At 38.2% G+C, this 25,081-nt stretch overlaps 1 non-coding gene across 1 annotated transcript; it reads right to left on the reverse strand.

The window, feature by feature from the left end:
* Nucleotides 1-5,176: 5,176 nt before the first annotated feature.
* Trnag-ccc (transfer RNA glycine (anticodon CCC)) lies at nt 5,177-5,249 on the reverse strand. Its single transcript has one exon. It is a non-coding gene; the product is annotated as a tRNA-Gly (tRNA).
* Nucleotides 5,250-25,081: the final 19,832 nt, after the last annotated feature.

A 25,081-nucleotide genomic window follows, 5' to 3' on the forward strand; every position in this document is an offset into this window, starting at 1 on the left:
TGTCGGGTCACTCTCTATGCCTACAAGTGGTGGCGATGCAGGACGATGACGAAGAAGTATCCACAATATCTACAAGTTGCGGCGACGCAGGAAGCGTCGAGTGGCCCTCCGCAGGCGCGAGCAATATAGCAGGTACAGAGGTGATGTAACAGTTGTCAAAAAGTCTGTTGCTGCTGAAAGTGGTAACATAGCCATTTATGAGGGACCCTCGATATCTGCAAGCGGCGGTGACACGCGAGACGCTGAGCAGACTTCCACCCCTGCACGCAGCGGGGACAGGACGAGTCCCCAATACATCTGTTGATGAAGTATCCATTTATTACGATATCACGTAAAGTTGTACGGCTCCTATCACGTAAAATTGACACATAAGACGTCTACAATGGCGTAGAGCTTACAGGATGACGTCCATCAACGTTGTGATTGTATGCGTAATAAATGTGTATGTGTGAGTGACCTCTATAAAATGACGGTAAAAACGAATGCAGCGCGGCGCTAGAGATTTGGGAATCTGATGTGTTGTGGCGCAATGACGTAGCTAATAGAATTTAGTATCGGCTGTCAGCGCGCTATCACGTAGTGGGAATAAAATCATATTTTTCTTTGACGGGAATATACGTTGCGTCAATTTGGGTGTTTTTATTTTGACGTATAATGACGTTGCTCAGCCGAAAGTGTTAACATTAATGAACATAATAAATTATAGAGACATTAAATAATTAGAAAAGGGTCTATTGACCCTTTTATTATGTGCTAATTAGTTTGATTAATATTATTTAGGAATTCATGACAGATTTTAATTTTCCGTAATGTATTTTTTCTGATTCAATGGTTATTTTTTTTAACTTTATAATACAATACTACTTGGCTGGACAAATAAATGGGGGAGCCCTGACGATCACGCTTCTCATTAGGTAAATAAATTACCCTATATTCAAATTAGATATAGCGAGTCTAGTTCCGCTAGTTCGCCGATATCGTTGCGGTGGTGCGCACGCACACACTCGCGGCGGCCATCTTGCCTGCGCGTAGGCAGCCCCAGTGGCACGTGCGGGCTATTTTGGGCGGCGCCCGCCTTGCCCCGCGTCACCTGCCTCAGTCAGCCACAGAATATTGCGTAGATACTATGAAATGTATAAAGGAGAGTAATTAAGAAAGTTTTCTTACTATAAAATGAAAGGGAATGATCGAATAGAAGGACTTGAACATTATATAGATACCAAATTGATAATAAGCAGTAAAATCGTCTCTGGGCTTGGGGTTTTCCTCGATAACTGCCAGATGAATAAAGCATATAACTTTGAGCTGAACCGTTCCAAAATTGGCAGAGAAATAGCCTAACAAATCAATAAAGGCGTTTTTACACCTCCACATCACGACGCCATCATTGTGAAAAATCACGACGTCGGCGACGTGGCCCGGTGTATATCGCGACGTTTCACGACAAAGTGAACGTCTGTTACCCACGTTACGACGTGCCGTGGAGATGTGAACACACCGTTAGTGTTCGTCATATCTGCCTTGTTCAGTCTTTGTCAGCATACCCGCCACTGGCGACCGACTTTATATATTCCATTTTGATGGCGGTTTTTAATGAGCCGTTTACTACGACGGCAGATTAGATGTTATACGTGTTACTAGTATAAACAAAATGCACGTAAAACAATATTTTTTTCAACAACACGCCTCCAAAGCGTCGTAAATGTTTTATTGTAACACTTATTGATGATTGGAAAATGGCTATGGCGAAAATTTTACTGCTAGGTTTACGTTTTCTGTTTTGAGTGCTTCCTGTATGTTGTGCCTATTTTACAAATTAAATGAATGAACAGCCGTTGTTACGTGAAAATTAACTACACATACAGAATAGCTACAAATATTTCGAATTTTATTTTCACATACTTAGGTACTAAGGCAGCAAGTACCTAAGTTTGGGCGGAAGGCAAGAGGGAAACCACTGCCCAATTTTTCCCTAAAAAACTAGCATGGAAAATGCTGCACCGACAAGAGCGTGGCTCTTAAATTGCTGGTGATGAGGTAGTAAGGTCAGGATTCATATCAGGAAGTACGGATTTATCACCCAACAAGTGAGCGATTCGTAAAAAATACCAATGATTGTGAATTGAAACGATTTGGGAAATTACACATGAAGTTTAGATAGCGATAACATTTTGGCAATTATTTTCTTTATTCCTTACTTCGATTGACCCGACGACTTATTCAGTCTATCCTCATTAGCACTGCAAGCGTGAATTGTTTATAAATTGTCTCGAATTTCACTTTGATTTCATGAACATAACATACTCTCATGTATGGTAACGGGGTAGTCAAAGGTACATCCATCGCAAGATGTACTATGTATCCACACCTTACAATCTTTCTGTTAGAGCAACGTGATAGGAGGCGAGCCGTATCGCCATCTACGATAATTGAGTCAGCTGAGTTAGTGAAAACTGCACCGAAGCTAAATTAATAACTCATACATAATTGTACGTTTGTCCGTTGATGTTACTAACATAGTTCATAAGATTTACTTACAACTTTTCAGCCTAGGCAACAATTATATTTATGTTTGTTTACAAGGTAGAATAAGATCTCTTTGTAAATGTAATTATTATTATGCTAAATAAAGGATTTTATATAAATAAAAAAAACTAACAACTATGGATGTAGAAAAAATTAAACGAAATATGTTTTGAATTTAAATTCGAATTTTGAATTGGTACGGAATGGAAAGCCGGTACTTGGTTCGAACCAGCACCCCAGCAATGGTCGAGCCAACTGCAAAGAGCAAGGGTGGGGGGGGAGTAGCCATACGCAGGCGTTCCACTCTGCGAACCTATATGTCCTCAGGATAGATAGTTTTATAAAAAACTAGTTGCAGTCGGCCTGCGCGCTAGACTGTCAACCACAATATGACGTCTCACCCTCCCATGCAAAGGGCGGATCGCCTCCAAAAAGCCCCAAGGCGGTTTCAGGCATCAGTCTGGGCCCGGCAATTTGGATCGCACAGTATTCAGGATGCAATTTTGCAGCTAACTGGCAGTTGAAATCCAGTACGTCTGTGATAGTCCTAAGTTTGCAGATGCTACTTCGAAGGCAGCCGACACATGTCTGAGCGAGCGACAGCTCTGCCCATGAATTACTGATAAATGCTACTGTGTGCTTCTTCGGGCCGTTGAGGTACGAAGCAATACTGATTTAGTAACATAACAGTTTCTATAACATAACGAAAACTCACTGTAATATCCCAATAGGCGGCATTAATAGAGCAGCAATTATTGAACACCATTTCAACTTAAAATACGCCGAATAACATAACGTAAATTCACGACTATCTCCCAACGGGGCATTAATAGAGTAACAATGATGGAGCACAATTTCAACAATACGCCGATAAAATACGAGTGATTGGCTATCTGACGGTCACGTCGGCGGTACAGCCATCGATAGATGACCTAAATTTTAATAACACCAGCTCACATAGCTTTCTGTTAGACCAACGTCTTTATTCCTCACTTCGATTGCCCCGACGACTTATTCTGTCTATCCTCATTAGCACTGCAAGCGTGATTTGTTTGAGTTGTCTTGAATTCCATGAACATAACATACGATCACGATTCCTAACGAGGTAGTCAAAGCTACACCCATCGCTAGATGAACTAAGTACCCACACCACACCGAGCTTTCTGTTACACCGGCGTGATAAGTGGTAAGCCGTATCGCCGTCTACAATGGTCGAGACAACTGCTCAATTAATAACTCATGCGCGTAGCACCAAGTCCAGTATTGGGGTTGGATCTGGCGCTCCCTGTTTGATCAGCAAGCCGGTGACACTAAATTTTGACTTATTGTAGATTTGCCGCAATGGCATTAACTACTTGGCCGGACAAATGGGGAGCGCTGAAGGCTCTCACCCGGTACAACGTTTAAGACAACAGGCCTGATGGTGCCCAGCCTCGGCTAAGGGCGTCGTTTGAGAGGAAAAACTATTTGAAAGAATTAATCGACCGTAGTGGGTCGGTAGCGATAAGCGCTTGAGGGAAGTCGTCGACCACGCCGGCGGGGTCGATATCGGGGTCCTGAAGTGTTTGGTGTCACGAGCTGATTGGCAAGCCGGTGACACACACCCATCAAAATTCTATAATTAATTATAACGTCTACAAATCATCGTCATCAGGAAATAAGCCTATGACCGAAGATTCCCAGACGATGCGTCATTGTGTTTGGGTTTCCTTTCAACTGAAGATTGCCACCATATGATATTGTTTCTAGTTCTAAACTCATCGTTTTTCACAGGGTCCGCTTACCTAACCTGCAGATTTGACAAGTCCGGTTTTTTACAGAAGCGACTGCCTGTCTGACCTTCCAACCCACGAAATGAAAACCAGCCCAATACAGGTTTGGTCACATACCGTCGAAAACTAAGGTTGAAGGATAATAGGATTGCGAAAGCAGGCATAGGTAGCGCTGGCAGAGGAAGACCTTGAATGACGTACGTTGACCAAATTGGAGATGTCTTTAGAAAAGGTTCTGTACGATCTACTCTAAAACCGCGTGCGTGTATGAATGTAATGGAGGAAGCAAGAGATGTGTGTCAGGATCGAAGCAAATGGAATTCCATAGTCTGTGCTTACCCCGGTGAATTTTGTACCATCATGGTGAAAAAATATTTCTTTTTAAAATAATTTATCAGTTGTGACGATATGATTCGTAGCTCTGCGATCGTCGGTAGTGATTGAAACATAACCTATCGTGTAGTAGGACTCCATTCTTTAAAAGCTTTACTCTTTAATGTGCCGCGCTGTCGATTCGTATCTTTATGTCTATGTTCCTGTAGAGATCTGGTTTGTTCGAGCGCGCACTTCAAAAATCTTGTAGTAAATTTGCTTAGATGGTTCGGATGTATAGAGAGAATCAATGAAAGTAGATTATCAAAAAATATTTATGGTTTATAATATATTCTTCTTCTTCTTCTTATCTTCTGGTGTTAGGGTTATGATTGAGCCGCCAAAGGCCCTTGACATGGCTCATGTAACGATTACTCACTTACATCAGAAATAGTAATAGTGACCAACGGCCTTGCGAAGCACGCATCATCCTACTTTCGGACAATCAGATGATCAGCCTGTAATATCTTTACCAAACTAGGGATCACAAAGTAAGTTTTGTGATATGCCCCCACCCGGGATTCGAACCCGGGGCCTCCGGATCGGGAGTCCAACGCTCTTCCACTGGACCACAGAGGCCGTTATTTATTTATATATTATATTACGATTATTTATATCTAGTAACATGACTCATATGTGTCAGTAAGCTAATTCTAGATATTAGCAGCCTTATCTAATATTAGATGCTGCGACATGCAAGTCACAACATCGAGGCAAATACGGGCAATCGAGGTGCATACATGTCGTAACCACCTCTGCACCCTACACACCGTTTAGGCGTACAGCCATGAGCAATATCATGTACCCACTTTAGAACCCTCTCGCACTATCATATTTGACATTTAATAAGGCTTACGGTTTAAATTGTCAAAAAGTTAATGTGACATGGTTGCAAAGTGTATATTAGTACTCGTGACCGTACATGCCCTGATCGAATCGAAGAAGGTTAATAGTGCTCTAAACAGGCGAGCATGCATGAATTCTTTGAAGATAGTGAAAGAGGCGAAAGTGCAACTCAATTATTTGTATTTCTCGTGTAAGTTGTTTTTATGATGTGTTTTGATTGTAAGTTATGTTTTGAGTTACTCCGCCTTTTATATTATAAGTATATTTGTTATTTGTTTTATATTTGTAATGTGGTGTCCCTTTATAATAAACGTTTCTTTCTTTCTTTCGCTTCTCACTCACTCACTCTTACTTACTACGGTAACTAGAACTCCGTGCTCACTGCCTACCCCAACAGGAAATAGGCGTGATCTTTTGTATGGGTTTTTTTAACTAAACAACCAGTGAGGTTAAAAACGCCACATCGAAGCAATTCATCTAAAAAGCAATAATGCTCACTTACTTTTACATGCGCAAATGACTTCAATATTGCTTCTTAGATGAATTGCTTCGATGTGGCCTTTTTAACCCTTCATCATCACCAGCCCATTAACGTAACGCTGGGGCACGGGCCTTCCCTATGGATGGATAGGGAGATCGGGTCTTAAACCACCACGCGGGCCCAGTGCGGATTGGTGGTTATTAACGACTGCTAATGCAGCCGGGACCAACGGCTTAACGCGCATTCCGAAGCACGGAGGAGCTCGAGATGAAAACTTTTTTTTTGTGGTCACCCATCCTATGACCGGCCTTTGCGAAAGTTGCTTAACTTCAACAATCGCAGACCGAGCGCGTTTACCGCTGCGCCACCGAGCTCCTCCTTTCACCCTCCATATCAGTACAATTAGTGATTATATTTCAATAGGATAACATTTTACAATCGTCTCAATGCGCGGTAAGCATCAGATCTAAGCTGTCTAAGTACGTAAGCTAGTGTTGTGAAGTTCATGAGCATAGTGATATATCAGTCGATATTAGCTCGATCGATTATTTTGTAACACTATGTACCTATGTCGATTTCACAGATATACGTAAGTACGTATATGAATATCATGTAAAGACTATTGCACTTCTTTTATTAATAATACATATTATTATAAGCGGGATAAACCTCAAAACGGCCAGCATCGCATGTCGCTGGTTTAGTGGCGTAAAATCCGCTGGAGTTGCTGTAAAATAACCCGTACGTTCTTGTGTCAAAGGGTTGCATACTTACAAGGAGTCTACTGAATTCGGAAAAGGAATTTACGTTACTAATGACTGTAGGTAACACTACAACTGTACTTATGGAACCCCATGCAAGAGTGACAGTTATCTACTAAAACATAAAAGAAGTAAGTAGATCCGGGTAGAGGTGAGTAGATGTAAGTACGTAGTCGTTACATGAGTAACGTCAGGGGCCTTTGGCGGATTAATAGTAACCCTGACACCAGGGTTGATGAGGTTGGTAATCCACCACACAACCCACACGAGAGAAGAAAAGTAGATTCGAGACTTTTCCAGAATACGTCACCGAATTTTGTCCTTGGATTTTTACGGAGTTGGCCTAAACGCCACTGAGCAAGTGGGTTGACAAAATCAGAATCAGGTCTTTACATTCTTTAGGTCAGATGACGCTACACGCATTACATATTATAATAATATATTTAAAATACTTTTTGTCCATGTAAGAAGAAAATCATTTCCAAGATTTGTGCTTGATTAATGGCTCACCCCCTATTGCATGGGATTTAAACATAGCTGGTGAGAAGGTGTGTATACTATACACGTCTGCCTACCCCTTCGGGATACAGGCGTGATGGTATGTTAATGTTTCATCTAATCATGCTACATTTAACTGATAGGTACCCTATGACAGGCGTAGCCGTCGTAGCGGTCGTCTAGCGGACACCTAGGTCACATTTACCATACCATAACAAGCTCATGGCTATATCACAATGAAAGAAATCATTCATCATAAGATGAACTAAGTACCCACACTTCACCGAGCTTTCTATTATGTCGCATTGACTTGTATGTAAAGCCGCGTTTGCACTTGGCAACATCTTGCACAACATGTTGCTCAACTCACTATAGCGCGAACTTTTGTTTAACAACGTTGTCTGTCTACATCTAATATACGTCTGTCGTCAACAACATGTCGCCAGAGGAACTAGTGTTGTTGCGAGTCACGTCTCCACTCCACAACAATTGTTGCTCATCTAACGATGCTCTCTAAACAAACAACAAGCCGCGCGGCATGTTGCGCTTTAGCTGGCAACGTTGCGTTTTAGCTGGCAACGTTGCGCTTTAGCTGGCAACGTCGCGCGCTGTTGTGCAACGTTGCCGTACATGTTGAGCTGAGCATTACGTGTTGCGCGTTAATTGTTGCCTACTGTAAACGAGGCGTAATCCGCTGATGCCTAACACACGAACATCGTCTCGCCGCACTGTGCACCGCAAAATACGCGTGGTGTGAGAATCGCTTTATAATTAAATGTCAAAGGTGGAACCTTACAAGGTGCGAATGCGAACTTTTGACATTTCAGTAAGCGCAATTGTATGAAATAAAATTAATTTCTCATTTTAATGTGTTTACTTTTGACTTACATAGGTATATAATTAAGTTTTGATTTCGGAGATTAAATCTTTAAATAAACTTTCCTAATAGGTAACAAGGAATGATGTGCCATAAAATAAGGAATAATATTACTTTTAGAACGGCAACTCTTCGCTTCCCACCAAAGTTTGAGCTACATTTAGGTCAAGAATAAAGCATAATTATTTATATTGTGAACCTTCATTGTGTTTTTTTTTGTTTTTGACTTGTGTGGTGAATAAATAAATAATATTGACATAATGATTGTAAAAGCTTCTTTCGTAAGTAGTACTACCTACCTAAGTCATTATGGTTAAATTAGGTATTGTAATTGGCAGCCCTCAGACGTCACACACACAGTTACGTCAAAGCTTCTGTGTAAAACAAGGTTGTTTGTATGAAGTGTCCGTGGTGTGTTGTACTTAAACGTAAATTCTAATATTTTCATGAACTTTGAATCCGTGAAACGTTACTTACATCATAGTGATTTTACACGCACAATCACTACAAGCTAATATCCACTACAAGTTAATATCCACTACAAGTTAATATCCACTACAAGTTAATCTACATACATAAACGCCCTATTAGATAGTTTTACTTCACAATATTTCTTATTGTAGTTACTTATTTACCAACTACTGACTTGATCTTATTCTTCTATCGTGTGGGTTGTGACGTAGATTAACAACCTCATCATCCCTGGAGTCAGGATAATTATTGAGCCGCCAAAGGCCCCTGACATGGCTCATGTAACGACTACATACTTACATCACTAAGTAGTAACCAACGGCTTAACGTGCCTTCCGAAGCACGGATCACCTTAATAACGGACAATCAGGTGATCAGCCTGTAATATCCTTACCAAGCTAGGGATCACAAAGTATTTTTTGTGGTATGTCCCCACCGGGATTTGAACCCGGGACCTCCGGATCGTGAGCTCTCAACTACTGGACCACGGAGGTCGTTGACTGACTTTATGATGCCTCACGACTGAAAAATAAAATAAACCCGTTCTTCTTAATAAGCGCATTTTATAGCTTTATTTTTATTAGCAGCTTACACTAATAATGGCGGGAGCCTATTTAAAAAATACCTATTTAAAGTCAAAAATCCCGGTCAAGAGTACTTTGTGGTGTGTGAGATTTGTAGTAAGTGGAATTCATTAGTCTCTGCCTACCCCAACGGGAAATAGGCGTGTTATTAGGCATGTATATATTCAAAGTACTGAGACAAATTCAGAACATTAAAACTAATAGTTGATCAAGTGATTACTCTGTCGTCAAGTGCCTCTTTCCATTTTGTTATTTCATGTTATTTCTGTGTGAAAAGTATGTTTCTATGTTTCGGAGTGTGATGCTCTGTCGCGGGGCCACCACCTCCAATTCAGTTGAAAACGATATAGATAACTGTACGTACCATGTACATAGTGTACGTGAAAAGATTTTATGTGTACGTGCTATAATTAGAAAGAAAACAACAAATTAAAGTGGCTTCGCTGGAGAGCATACTCCCCAGCGGAGCCACTCAGTTTGCATACTTCGAGATGTTTTCTTCCTGTAAATTGAAGTATAGTTTGATGTACGTACTACGTACATAGTGTACGTGAAAAGATTTTATGTGTACGTGCTATAATTAGAAAGAAAACAACAAATTAAAGTGGCTTCGCTGGAGAGCATACTCCCCAGCGGAGCCACTCAGTTTGCATACTTCGAGATGTTTTCTTCCTGTAAATTGTAGTATAGTTTGATGTACGTACTACGTACATAGTGTACGTACTACGTACATAGTGTACGTGAAAAGATTTTATGTGTACGTGCTATAATTAGAAAGAAAACAACAAATTAAAGTGTATATGACGGCATGAACAAAACGTGAAGCGCTGAAGATTTTAAGAAACAATCTCCTTGCGAGAACTTTTTATCTATGCACAAACTACTAAGAGAACCTATTTCAGACGAACGTCTCTCATACAAAACAAAGAGCCTCAGAATTTAGAGTATGACACTTGATTTGACATAAATATAAAATTATATTGCCACACGCAAAAATAATTGTGGGGTTGCCATAGTAATGATATGGCACGGCGTGGCAGTAGTGATAGCTTTAAATTATTCAGATTACTTTAAATTTTGATGACAAGGTTTGGTGACGGATCGGTACGGCACTGACAATTTATGTCAAATCTGTCATAGATACACGGCCGGAAATGTTCATACAAAAAAATTGTACCATAGCGCAAATGTACCGAGTTTAGAAAATGACAGCTACTTCACCCCTCTCCTACTTCATTTCACCCCTCTGCGATCTTCCGCCATCTTGGGACAATCTTAGGTTAGGATATAAACATAGACACAAGGGCAAGCGCTGCCCGCCCGGCGTCCTAACCAAACAAAATCCAAAATCAATCATTGTTTCATTGTAGTTTTATAAATGTAAGTGATCGAGTGAAATTTGCGTTGAATAAATTCCGTAGTTAACCTCTCAACTAGAAAACTGTGATATCCATACAGTATGAGTGTAAGATCTCTCTCTCTAGTTAAGAGCTGCGCTCTTGTCGGTGGAGTAACCGCCATTCCTCTCTTCTTCCCGCCAAAACCTTCACCTCCCGATACGACACGACCTGCACCTTCTCTTTTATTTGTTTCATAAATGTTATCCTAGGTCTACCCCTTCCTCTCTTCCCTTCAATTTTTCCTTCTATAATGTTTGTTATAAATGAATCGTGTCGTATCAGGTGGCCAATCATATTTCCTCTCCGGTTCTCTTTAGTCTTCAATATGGTTCTCTTTTCTTCAACTCTTTCCAGCACTTTTTCATTTGACACCATTTCAGTCCAGCTTATACCCTCCATCCTTCGCCAACACCACATCTCAAACGCTTCCAATCTCTCTCTGTCTCTCTGTGTCATAGTCCACGTTTCACTTCCATAGAGTGCAATGCTCCAAATATATGATTTAATAAACCGTTTCCTTATTTTTAATGATATGTTTTTGGTTTTCAAAATGTATTTTTTCCTGTTAAATGCTTGTTTGGCTATTGCAATTCTGGCTATTATGTCTTGTGTGCATCTAGAGTCACTATTTATTATACTTCCAAGATATTTGAAACTATCAACTCTTTCTAATATGTTGTCATTCAGTTTAACAGGTCTATAGTTTGCTGGATGTTTGGACGTTGTCATTATTTTAGTTTTGCTCGCGTTTATCTTTAACTGAAATTTTTTGATTACAATGTCCATGGTTGTTATCAGATTTTCTAATGCTATTTCATTTTCTGCGAATGCAGCAATGTCATCTGCAAATCTTACAAATTTGATGTTTTCCCCATTGATTTTAACCCCCCCTTCCGAACTTTCCTTGATTTCTTTAATGGCGCACTCTATGAATATGTTGAATATCAACGGTGAAAGGGGACAACCCTGTCTAACTCCTTGTCGTATTCTTGCTATTCCCTTTTCTTCTCCAATCTCAATCACTGCTTCTTGTTCTCTATATAATTCCATTATTATTTTCCGGTCTCTGTAATCCACTCCAATGTCCATAAGTGCCTTCATCATCAATTTCCAGTCCACCTTGTCGAACGCTTTCTCTAAATCTATGAATGCTATATGTGTGTCTAACCCTAAATCCATTCTTCTATCAATTATCATCCGCAACGCTAGTATACCCTCTCTTGTACCTTTTTGTTGTCTGAACCCATATTGGTCGTCTCCTACCACTTCTTCTGCTTTAGGTCTTAGTCTATTCTGTATTATCTTCAAAAGTATCTTGGCGGCCTGAGAAATAAGATCGAGTGTAAGATAAGTAAGCGAAAAGACGAAAAGACGCTATATTTCACCAGTTTCCTAAAAGTGAGCTAGGAAGAACTCTAGAAGTGCAGAAGTTACAGTGTTTGTGTGATGACAATTTGCGAAGGCTTAGGACTACTGGGAACAATTGTGTTTGCCATGCGGATTGCACAAAGACATTTTTATTAAAAACTTTCCGGGTCTCTCAAGATTAGCAGTGTTATTATAAACAAAATATTAAAGGGTACAGATGTCTCTAGATTAGAGAGTTTAGAGGAAAGTTTGCCATTAATGCAAAAAGGCATATTTAAAATAATAATAATAAAGCTCTATTTCAGAAAAAAAATCCATAAAATATAAAACAAAATTAAAAAATAAAATGTTATACAAGTAAACTGCAGTCTTTTTTTTATAAACCTTGTCATCAAAATTTAAAGTAATCTAAATAATTTAAAGCTATCACTACTGCCACGCCGTGCCATATCATTACTATGGCAACCCCACAATTATTTTTGCGTGTGGCAATATAATTTTATATTTATGTCAAATCAAGTGTCATACTCTAAATTCTGAGGCTCTTTGTTTTGTATGAGAGACGTTCGTCTGAAATAGGTTCTCTTAGTAGTTTGTGCATAGATAAAAAGTTCTCGCAAGGAGATTGTTTCTTAAAATCTTCAGCGCTTCACGTTTTGTTCATGCCGTCATATACACTTTAATTTGTTGTTTTCTTTCTAATTATAGCACGTACACATAAAATCTTTTCACGTACACTATGTACGTAGTACGTACATCAAACTATACTTCAATTTACAGGAAGAAAATATCTCGAAGTATGCAAACTGAGTGGCTCCGCTGGGGAGTATGCTCTCCAGCGAAGCCACTTTAATTTGTTGTTTTCTTTCTAATTATAGCACGTACACATAAAATCTTTTCACGTACACTATGTACATGGTACGTACAGTAATCTATATCGTTTTCAACTGAATTGGAGGTGGTGGCCCCGCGACAGAGTATCACACGTTTCGGAACCATTTCGCGAATATATGCCAATTCGTATGGCCGATATTATAAACATAATCATTGTCATTTGGCTGGCTAATCTCCAAAAGTATTTTTGTATAAGCGCCAAGGTTCCTTACGAACCATTTAAAATTTCTACGATGGAATCATTGCGTCCAAATTTCATGTTTATGATACAATAAAAACTTAATTTTTTGAATAGAGATTTAAAAACCAAAAAAATCTCGTGTAAACAACTTAATTCGTTCATTTTACTACTGTAGGTTTCGACTTTTCAAGAGATTTGTTACTCACACGTACATAAACAGCCTATATACTTACATCCGTCAATCAACCGGAGGGGTATGGAGCATACTCCACTACGCTGCTCCACTGCGGGTTGGTGGAGATGTTTTTATGGCTATTAGCCGGGACCAACAAGGCACAACTAGATGATACAAGCCTGAAAAGTCCTTACCAAACAAAGGACAGTCTTACAAAAATGATTTCGACATTGTCCTCATTGAGAATCGAACTTTCAGATCGTGAGCCTTACGTTCTAACCACTACACCACGGAGGCTCTTACTAAATTGCTCATGTTAAATGCCTAATTGCTCATGTAAATGTCTTATGTTATAAGTTTAGTAAGTATACTTACGTACTTATAAGCGAAAAATAATTAAAACACATAATAACGGGTTCTTACCGCGTTTAAATGGGGATATGAGACTCCCGATATTTCATTATTATTTTTTATTTTTCTTAAAACAATGTATAAGCGAAAAATGATTATATGTATGAAAAAGTTAATAAAATTACCTATAAGTAAGTGAGGTATATAATTAAATATTCATGAATCACCTTGTTATCCTCACACACACGACTTTGAGCAAACAACTATCAACAAACTTACTTTTTTATGTTAGTTTTGGGTATGGCAGAAGAAGTATGAAAGTAGGACTAGTGCTGTGAAGGAAAACAACATACACATAGGTACGATAAGGTGCAAAAATCCAATCAGTTTCTTGCAAATGGTTGCACTTAAGACCTCCCGGTTACATGTCGTTTTTGCAACAGACTTTTTTTTTGACGTGACTTATTGTAGATTTTCCGCAGATGGCATTAACTACTTGGCCGGACAAATGGGGAGCGCTGAAGACTCTCACCCGATACAACGTTTAAGACAACAGGCCTGAGGGTGCCCAGTTGGGCGCGAACCTCAGCTCAGGGCGTCGTCTGAGAGGCAAAATATTTGAAAGAATTAATCGACCCTAGCGGGTCGACAGCGATAAGCGCTGAAGGAGGGAAAACGTCGACCACGCCGGCGGGGTCGGTATCGGGGTCCTGAAGTGTTTGGTGTCGCAAGCTGATTGGCTGCCTCTATGGCTAGAGTAATCGGGTCGTCGGGATCGTATATTACGTCCTTCGGACGCCGATACGTTTCAGTTGCTGCAACAGACCAAAAACTCCTACAAAACATAAATATGACAACTAAGGGTTCATAATTTCACCACTGTTTACAAATAATTCGCTGGGCTCAGTGATTGCACATTTGCTCTTTGATTGTACATAAGATCACGCCTATATACCGTTGGGGTAGGCAGAGTCCACGAAATTCCACTGAAAACAAAAGCAAAAGTAAACAAAAGGTGATAATAGTTTTGACTTGAAGAAGTACGTGCATTTTTTTAATCGAAAATATAGCGTGGTCAAGTTTGATTCCGTATTGGGTTAATTTCGATTGTATGTATGCATACTTAATTGCATCAAGTATTTGCACACGTCCACTTTTCAATAGTCAATATTCTTGATTATTATTGAGCCGTGGTAACCCAGTTGGTAGAATGCTTGCTTCACACTTCGAGGTAGCGGTCCGAATCCGCTAAACCAATGATAGCCGAATTTGTTTTCGAATTCATGTTAGGATTATGAATGATTATCATGACGTGTTCGGCGGTGAAGGAAAACATCGCGATGAAACCCATATTTTCGAGAAATGTATTTCCGAAGGTATGTAACCTAACCTGTATTGGACGGGTTTTCCCATCGCGGGTGGAAGGTCAGACAGGCACTCGCTTCTGTAAAAAACCGAACCTGTGAAATCTTAAGGTTAGGTAAGCGGACCCTGTGAAAAAGGGGTAATGCTGGGGGATGAGTCAATATTCTTGATTTGCATACTTTGATGGCGTACAAGTTGGTAAATAACATAATATTATATGAGTTTCCCACCATTGATCCTTAAAGTAGAAGTTTAAGAGAGAGAAGGAAACTTTTCAAATTGCAACATTAGTATCATTAAGATATTCACTAGTCCTGTAGTAACATGTATTAATTAGAATTTCTTTTATATTTTTAAATATTTTCCGAGATTTTTGGACAGCAATATCTCGTAGAACAACAAGGCAATACGCTATCGCTAATGATAAAATAGAGCTTAGACATTTTGTTAATATTTTCATACGTTTCGTCAGCGCTAGAGTAGGTAGCATTAATGAAACCAAAAACATTTTGGCTAGGCCCTCTCTGAATGTAAGGTTGGCGGGTTTCTTACGCGGCTTATCATCAGTCCAGGGTGTCATACCAGGTACAGCTCGGAAACTTGTCATGGCTAGAAGGTTGTAGGATCGATATACTTTATAATTTTCCTGTACCCAAAGGTTGCCTGGAAGAAATTGCTGTGCTTTTCTATATATGTTGTCATCATCTCTGTATTTTGGGTCCATTGTGCTCAATAAAGTATTTTAATAAATAAATAAATCTATCTTAACCCTTTCACGGACAGAGACCATGGGTCATTGATGGTTCACAATAGGTAATATGACACATTGGGATCGGAACGTCATTAGACGTTCTGTCCTTGAAAGTGTTAAAATATATTCATTGAATAAGTTGTCCTCAAACAACCTCTTGGTCTGGTGGTTAGACTAGGCTCCCGATCTGGAGGTCCGGGTTCGATTTCCGATGGAAACATTGTCGGAATCACTATCAGACTGTCCTTTATTTAATAAGGACATTAGAAGCTCGAATCACCTGATTATCCGAAAAAATAACATGATTCTGCGTTCTTGAGGGCATATTAAGCCGGTCCTGGCTATTAGCCGTAAAAAACACGTCCACCAACCCGTGATGGAGCAGCGTGGTGAAGTAAGCTCCACACCGCCTTCGGTTGATTGAGGAGAGGCCTGTGCCCAGCAGTGGGACGTATATGTGCTGTTTACGTATATTGTTATCTAACACTACGTTGTAAAGGAACTATATTTGAGTTCGTAGCAGATAAATTACTTGCTCTTTTTCTTTTTTGAATTCCTTGAAAGAATCTACAGTATTATTGTTTAGAACTGTACCCAATATATATTCTTCCCTTCAGGATGAAATACTAAGAAAGCTAGTAAAACTGGGACAGACTATTACACCATTAAACTACAAATAGAAACTTTATAAGAATTCTTTCCAATGCAACATTTTTACTCTTTTAGTTCCTGAAACTATAAAAACTCTACATTTCTTCAGTTTCCTAAGAAACTACGCAAGCCATTGTTCTGTAAGTACTTACAATATTTGTTTTTTTATTAAATTGAAAATTAATTTCTACTCGTCTACGAATCGTCGTATTATTTACAACTGAAAAATGTTCAGATCTACTGAAATCATGTTGTAATCTCCCTTCTATTTACCCCAAACAGATTATGATCTAGAGAAAATATTTCTGAAAACTGTGTATTAAACGGTCATGAATATTGTATTACAATCCGATTCACAAATATGTTTTACCTCCCCATATTTTGTCTTCTTGTGACTAACACGTTCTGACTATGTAAAGCGGCAATAAATTATTATAGACATGCAAACAAACCTTGGTCGTGGTAACGAGGACACGTAGGTGTACATCAAGAGTGCATTCCTGAGAAGCCCGCGTCAACATGGCGTCAACGGCAGGTAATAAATAACTGACTACAAAATGGCCGCTTACCTGCTAGTATGGCGGAGTGGTTGCGCTTGACACAGGCGAAAATGGATTGTCATAAGTTTGGCAGTTGTGTGGTGCCTCGTCACTGCTGGCGGACGAGGTGAGTGAATGGACGCGGCATGTCGTCATGAGGAGAAGCAGACACCGTCTCGGCAGCCCAGCACTAATTTTACCATCTGGCTCGCACGCACCACTAAGTATAGCCGCCCCAAGATAGCCCCGGTCCACGACCCATCGCGCATAAACTTTTCACAATTAGACTATTATTTTTGGTAGCAAAGTCAGTCGGTCGATTATTAATAGAGGCTTTTCCGAGTTTATATTCGTTACGTGTGTTGTGGTGTTAACTTTTAGTGAATTTATACATAGACGCTTATAAATAGGATGTGCTAAAGTTGCGTCTGACGGACGGGGGAATACCTTCCTGAAATATCGTACTACAGCCGTGGTTTGCGTGTTTTCGGACGTATTGGTTAACGATTATTTATACATTGATTGCGAGGATTGCCGAGTTGAGTGTAAGCGCTACGCCAGCGGCCCGCGCGCCGCTTTCGTAGCTCGAGTGTAGTCTAGCGCTTTGACAGAAGTTGGAGAAGGTTGATTTATATTTCTTCATTGAACTTTTCACAAACCCTAAGGACATATTCCTGGTAATTCGATACTAAAATAAATCAGTTTTCTAAATATATATTACCAACTCCTACAACTTTTTCTTTACTACCAAAGGAGCTACTTACTTACTTTTTATATAATAACAGCTCCCAGGCAACTAAAAAGCAGAGAAATATTAAAAAATAATTTAAATATTGGACTAAGTTAATTTATTCTCCGTTTTCCTTAACAGTTGCTACAGAGTTCATAGTAACTTAAGGTTTACTTAACTAAAATTCACAGGCATAGTTAGAAAATCGATTTGGATTCCCAACCAAATATGGAAGGAGTTTTTAGCTGGAACCACAGGAGGTTTCCGGCCAAAAACTCCTTCCCGGTTTAAAAAGAAGTTCAGTCGACCCAACTGACGTCGCGCGCCTAAATTAACGACTTTTATAAAATATATTAAATCTAATAATGTCTTCTGAAATACACTGTAAAGTGCATCAGCACCTTTTATTATTTTTTTTGACGTGACTTATTTATAAGTGTTATTTATAAGTTATAATTTCATCATCATCTCCCTAGTATTATCCCGTTTTTCACAGGGTCTGCTAACCTAACCTGAAAATTTGACAGGTCGAGTTTTTACAAAAGCGACTGCCGGTCTGACCTTCCAACCCGCGAAGGGAAAACCAACCCAATACAGGTTAGGTCACATACCTCCGAAAATGCATTTCTCAGGAATGTGGATTTCCTCACGATGTTTTCCTTCGCCGTTGAGCACGTGATAATCATTTGTGATCCAAACATGAATTCGAAAACAAAGTCGAATCGATGAATGCGACCTCAAAGTGAGTTAGGGCTACCAAGACTATTCCAGTTACAAAGTTATATACTTAAAACTTTTTACTTCCCAGCAATAATTTGACTACCTCTGCTCACGTTTTTATTACTACATATAAGGACTTACTATGTATTATTTTATTATTACTATTTTCCTATTTTAGTTCCTATCATTATATGTTTATTGCACCAGTCCGTGCTCCAATGCATTAACTTCTTTCACCCTAAGCTTGCCTGGCAGAAATTGCTATTTTATTCGTATGTTTATGTCCTTTGTACATGTCGTTGTGCAATAAAGTATTATTGATTGATTGATTGATTGACTTACCCACTTTAATCATAAACGGAAACGCTTTAAAACTTCCGATACAAAATTAATCGCGGCGCACAAGAGATAGGAGGATGCACTGTCAAAAAGCATTATGACAACTGCAAAGTTTATAGGGGGCGATAAGGGGGGCGACGGGCCAACCGACCCCCCCTCTCGCCCCCAGACGGGGGGGCGGTCGGATATATTTCCGGACGGCCTGATCTGTCAATTCAAATTAGCGAATGCAACAGCCACGCGAATAGTTAATAACATGCGAAACTGTTGTTTCGGCGAATCGGATTGTGGTAGGTCCTGGACATTGATGGGATTCTGTTGTACAGTATTGTAAGATAAGTACCAGGTGAGAGCCTGTAGCGGTCCCTATTTGTCCGGACAAGTAGTTAATGTCTATTCGCCAAATCTATCATAAGACTTATCTACATAAATCCATCGTTATATCACATAAAAAGTAAAAAATAATTTATAATTAAATAAATATTATACTTATTTCTTTTTACTGATTTGTCATCTATTAATCTAATATATATTATTACGTTTCCTCTTATGTCATTCATTGCTGGGCCGAATAATGAAGAAAATATTGAATAATCTTAAAACAAGTTTAACCTACAAAATTAAACTATTTGATAATGCCGAACAAATGAGTGAATACCCCAAAGTCGGTAAACAAAAAGTGAAACTTTAACGGTGTTACGACAAAAAAAAAACAGACAAATTGTGACAGGAAACGGGCCCAGCCGGTGAGCGCGTAAAAAAAATAAGCGGGCGTTGACCCCGGTACACCATCCGCTCTGAAATGTGATTTCGGAAGCCGAGATGTGCCCTTAATAATTTAATTATGAGAGAAAATCCCTCACTAAACCTTTCTATTGATATTTAATCACGCCTTTGTCCTTTATATATTTGAGTAGGTACTACCTAATTATTTGTTTTTAAGGTTCATCCTTTTGAAGTATTTTTATATTAACTAAGTTAATAATAATAATAATCTTTATTGAACATAGTATTACAATTTTACATTAATAAAAATACAGACAAGTATAATAGGACCAATTACTTTAGTTATGCGGCGGTCCCTGCACTAAGCTCAGCTTGTATCGCAGGGGCCAGAGTACGATTTCCTATGTTAAGATTTACAAAATGGACACACGGACAGAATACAGAGCACTATGAAAAATTATAACTGCTTATATTAAAAGAGAAAATAATAAAACAATAAAAATATTTAAAATTAACAAAAATAAAACTTCTATGTATGGAGTAATATATGTTTGTATGTGTGTGTGTGTGTTATTTTTTTGTTTCTCTAAATATAACTACTACAGACTAGACTTGACTTCGCCTAAGTACAACTTTTACTCAATAGTATTTTTATATAATCGCTGATTATATGTATATAATATACAAGTAGTATTCAGAATTTCTCGACTTTAACTCGAAAATATACAGGACAGATATCCTTTTACTACGTATTGATAAATACAATACAATACAAAAGGCTTTATTGCACATAAACACAATATTAAAAAAACAATTAAGCATATATAATATATATCATTTTCACTGTAGGTACTTTGCATTTACAAAAAAGACTTTCATAATAATGTTGACAGAGACTCTTTAACTTGTAAATGATAATTTTCAGTCTAATAAGAACAAAGTAGACAGTACAGGTCAAATGAGTATCAATTATCTATAATGGTTTTTGATTACTAAGTAAATTCTGTTTCCTTCGGTTTCTTGTAAATCAAATTAAATCTTGCCTATTATACTATCAACGACTTTTCTGTGAACCTCGATACCGACTCCGCCGGCGTGGTCAACGATTTCTCTCATTTACCGTTTACCGCTATCAACCCATTACATACACAACATAAAACATAAATAGCCTATATACGTCTAACTGCTGGGTACAGGCCTCCTCTCAATCAACTGGAGAGGGTATGCTCCATCAACCCATTAGGGTTAATAAAAGTTTTCAAATATAATCTTCTCAGACGACGCCCTGAGCCGAGATTTGCACCCAATTGGGCACCCTCAGGCCTGTTGTTTTAAATTTTGCACCGGGTGAGAGCCCTCAGCGTTCCCCACTTGTCTGGCCAAGTAGTTAATGCCATAAGCGACAAATCTACTGTAAGTCACGTCAAAAAAATAAATTAAAACAATTACTATTTTCAAACCAAAAGTCATATTAATGGATTTAAGAATTAAAATTATTTTATAACCTAGTGGCCACATTTCAGGAACTGTCAAAATAATTGGTAATTAACTCTATTACTAAAAATATTTAAAAATGGCATTAAGGTATGCTATATGTCAAATTCTGTACTTTTGATAACGTGTACATATGCTTTTGCAAGAACAAATCCAGATGTTTATTTGGACGTACATAAATAAATAAATATCAATATAAATAAACCATTTTCAAATTATAATCCAATATTTACATAAAATTATAGTACCTAGTAAGTAACAGTTCCTTTTAATTTAGTTTTTCTTATGTTCTATTTTTTTTTTTTTCAATATTATTTAGGATAGTGATAGAATATAAAATAACCCTAAAACTAATATCTCCATTTGTCGAAGACCACCCAAAACGAGCGCGGGACCTAGTGATGAAATTCTACTTCAATTCTTTCAACATTTGAATGACTAATGCACGTGAAATCAATTTTCAGGAAGAGTGCATTATTTGGTAGTTCGTGTTCCCCTCTAGAATGTTATAAACGTCAACATTCATCGTAACGCGTTGCGTAAGCCCAACTATAACCAGCTGTTTTTTTTTTTTTGTTAAAATGGTATTTGTACGAAGTATTTAAGCATTGGATAAATACGATCTTGGCACAGTGATAAAAACGTTAATGTATTTTGAAGAAAAATAAATAATTATTATCTTCCATTTTATTAAAATAAAAAATGTTTAGAAATAAAAGTTAATAAGTTGACGAGTACTACAACGACGCCGAATAAAGGTAACTTAGAACACCGTGTAGATAATTCCCTTTTATATTTTTTTTACTCATGGCGCAATATAATTTAGCACTTATCGTTAACTTATAACAGTTTTATTTGTTTCGTAAAACTTAGAAATAATTGTTTTTATTAAAATGTTTATATATTATGTATATGTAAGAAACAGAAACTTTAAAACATATATATATATTTTAATTGTATGCCTAAAACGAATATATGATGGGATGGAAATCTGTAAAGTAACCATAATACTTTAAAGTCCCTCATTTAACTGAAGGAAAATAAGAACTCTGCGTATCGGCAAGTAAGTAAATACTTCACTTTGAGAACAAAATTCATGTTATCCGATGCGAGGGTGCACCCTCAGTCCCCTCTCTTCCTCCCTCTCCCAGTTTCAGCCGCATCCGGCACAACACCTGCGCGCGCGACGATTCGTCATGCGTGCACGCAGCGTAGACTTATTGGTTTTTAATGCACTCCGCGACTCAGAGTAATGGACTTTTTGTTGTTCAGTGTTGATTTGAAAAATGGTCATATAATGAAGGATTGTAGGTAATCATACCGATTTAGTGGGAAAAAAATGCGGAAATAATGAGATGTGGAGATTAATGTTCGTTGTGTCGTTCTATATAGATGTTAATAGATTCAGGAAATTTGTTGTTTGGATTCAAAAATGATTATCAAACTGGATAATTATTTTTATTGATGTGTTATTTTAGCTATTTTAATACAAATAGAAATAAAGTCATTATTGCAATGTTTAGTTATTTAAGTAACACTATGTTATTTTTACAAGTACATGATAAAAACAAATCTTACAGCAAAAATATAAATTTTACAAATAATAATAACAGACAAAAACAGCACAATTAAAAAACAATAATTAAGCTATTAACTAGTTAATTTAGAGTAAGATTTAGGTATAATAATTATTGTATGTCAGAATATGACTGAATGTGCTAAGCCATAATACATACTTCCATCACAATGTATGACCACATTACTACAATAAATTTCATTTCTTTTCAAAGGAAAGCAATATACTGAAAACTGTTTTAAGAACCCTACTCTCAGTGATCCTTGTATAAAAGTTCCCATTATGCTGGCCGCATTTCTCTAGCCATATATGCGGCCAATCAGCTCGCGACACCAAACACTTCAGAACCCCGATACCGACCACGCCGGCGTGGTCGACGATTTCCCTCATTCAGCGCTTATCGCTATCGACCCACTAGGGTCTATTAATCCTTTTAAATATTCTTCCTCTCAGGGCTCTGGGCACCCTCAGGCCTGTTGTCTTAAACGTTGTACCGGCCCCACGATCCAGCAGTTTCAATAGCAAAATAAATGAAGTCATACATAGATTCCTTCCGGGTGATCAGCCTACTATGTTCTAAACAAACTGGGATTGACAAAGTAATTTTTGTGATATGTCCTCACCGGGATTCGAACCCAGGACCTCCGGATCGTGAGCGTTGGCGCTCACCCACTGAACCACGGAGACCAGTATTTCGTTATCTTAACAATAATATTTATATTTTGAGCCATCGTTTTCCACTGTTGGGCTCATACTCATTTATTCGTAAAATAATAATTATTTATTTGATATTAGATATAATTTAAATTATAATTCGATTCTTAATCCTCCTCAGAGACACTTTATGCAGTTGAAACTATTTTTTCTTCCCACATCATTGATATACGTAGATAAGTACTTGGAAAACCCCAAACTTAAAAAAAAATCAGCTGCGAAATCTGACTAAACCACCATGTAAAGATTCCTGTGAGAAAGAGAATGCATTTACGATTTCTAAAGAAAACAAAGTTGGGGCTATGCAAACAATCCTTTGGCTGTATCCAGGTGCATTTATTATTCAGCAACCACTAAGTGGCAGAGCCATCCGCCTTCTGTGTCCATATATTATTCAGGTTGTGACTTGACACGTCGTCGGCGCCTGACGACCCCCCTTTCCCAGTTTTCAGGGGAGGGGATCCTCCCCACACACCCTTGTCAGTTCCGCCGCCAATTATGCACACGGTGAAAATGTCACAGACACTTTTTGCGAGTGACCCTTAAACCTATTGGCTCTTATTTCAGTTTTGGATTAGGTTTGTGGTTCGACAAGGTCGGGTTTCCTTGATTAATAAACATTAAATGTTTGGATAATTCCTTCCTTTTTTCAACATAACAGATACTCACGACTACTTCCCAGTTGAAGTAGTCAGAAGTATATCTATCGCAAGATGAGCTAAGTTCCAACACCTCATCGAGCTTTCTGTTACACCAACGTATATGGTGACCTGTATCGCCTTCTATAATTTATTTTATTTTATTGTATCGCCAAAGTCAACCAAGACTGATTTACCCTGGCCGCAAACTAACTTCATCGGGTTAAATTGAGGCCACATGAAAATCATACCGAGTGGCTATGAACAACATTTTTAAAAGATTTTTAAATAGGTAAATTTCGGTGGCTGTAAACTAATTGAAAAATTCTATATTTTAAGGGGCTGAGGGGTGCCACTTTGACCTCTCGCACCACCTTAATATTTAGCTAGGGCTGGCACTGGACGCAAAGTAAACCGTGAAGTACCTAGTCACTTATTCGACAATATAAAGTCATTAAATTTATTTCATTTGCATACCTATTCCAGATGCCTCTTGCACGCTATTAATGGGTAATTTTCTTTTTTTAACGAGTCCTGGAGTCTAAAAGGCCGCATAGTTGCAATTAATCTAAAAAGCAATATTGCAATTTGACATTAGTGCATATAAAAGTAAATGCACCATGTCAACAATATTGCTGTTAGATAAATTGATTCAATGTGGCATTTTTAACCCCCCAGGGGGGTTAAAATGGCCACATCGAAGCAATTCATCTAAGAAAGCAATATTGCAATTTGACATTTCCGCATATAAAAGTAAGTGTGCAATGCAAAGATATGCCAAATAGCAATATTGCTTTCTTAGATGAATTGCTTCGATATGGCCATTTTAACCTCTCAGATTTCCATCGGATACAATTCACTTTTTGCGAGAAAATAACTACTTATACTTTCATTCACATTCTTAAATAGCTACTTTTCAGCTAACACAATTACCCAGTAGGTACTTATTGGCAGAAGCATTACAGACTCCAAACATATTCAGCTTTTAATCAAGTGTGACTTGGAAACTGTTTTAAAAATTTCAAATTTCACAGTCCGAGGCTAAATTGGACTGCATCGGTGCAGGTCCACGTATATTTCTGTATCATGGAACACTGAAAACCGCTTAGCTCCACGGTTTATTAATGAAAATTGAGTGACATCTCTTGTAACCGGTCGCCAGGTTTAGCACAGGTTTACCTGACTTGGAATATGGGACACGGTATTTTGGTACCCAAACCGATATGTAGTCAGCTTATTTATTTGGCCTATTCACCTGCTAATTTATAATAATACAATAAT

This window comes from Pectinophora gossypiella, chromosome 2 (assembly GCF_024362695.1).
Source record: "Pectinophora gossypiella chromosome 2, ilPecGoss1.1, whole genome shotgun sequence".
NCBI lineage: Eukaryota > Metazoa > Arthropoda > Insecta > Lepidoptera > Gelechiidae > Pectinophora > Pectinophora gossypiella.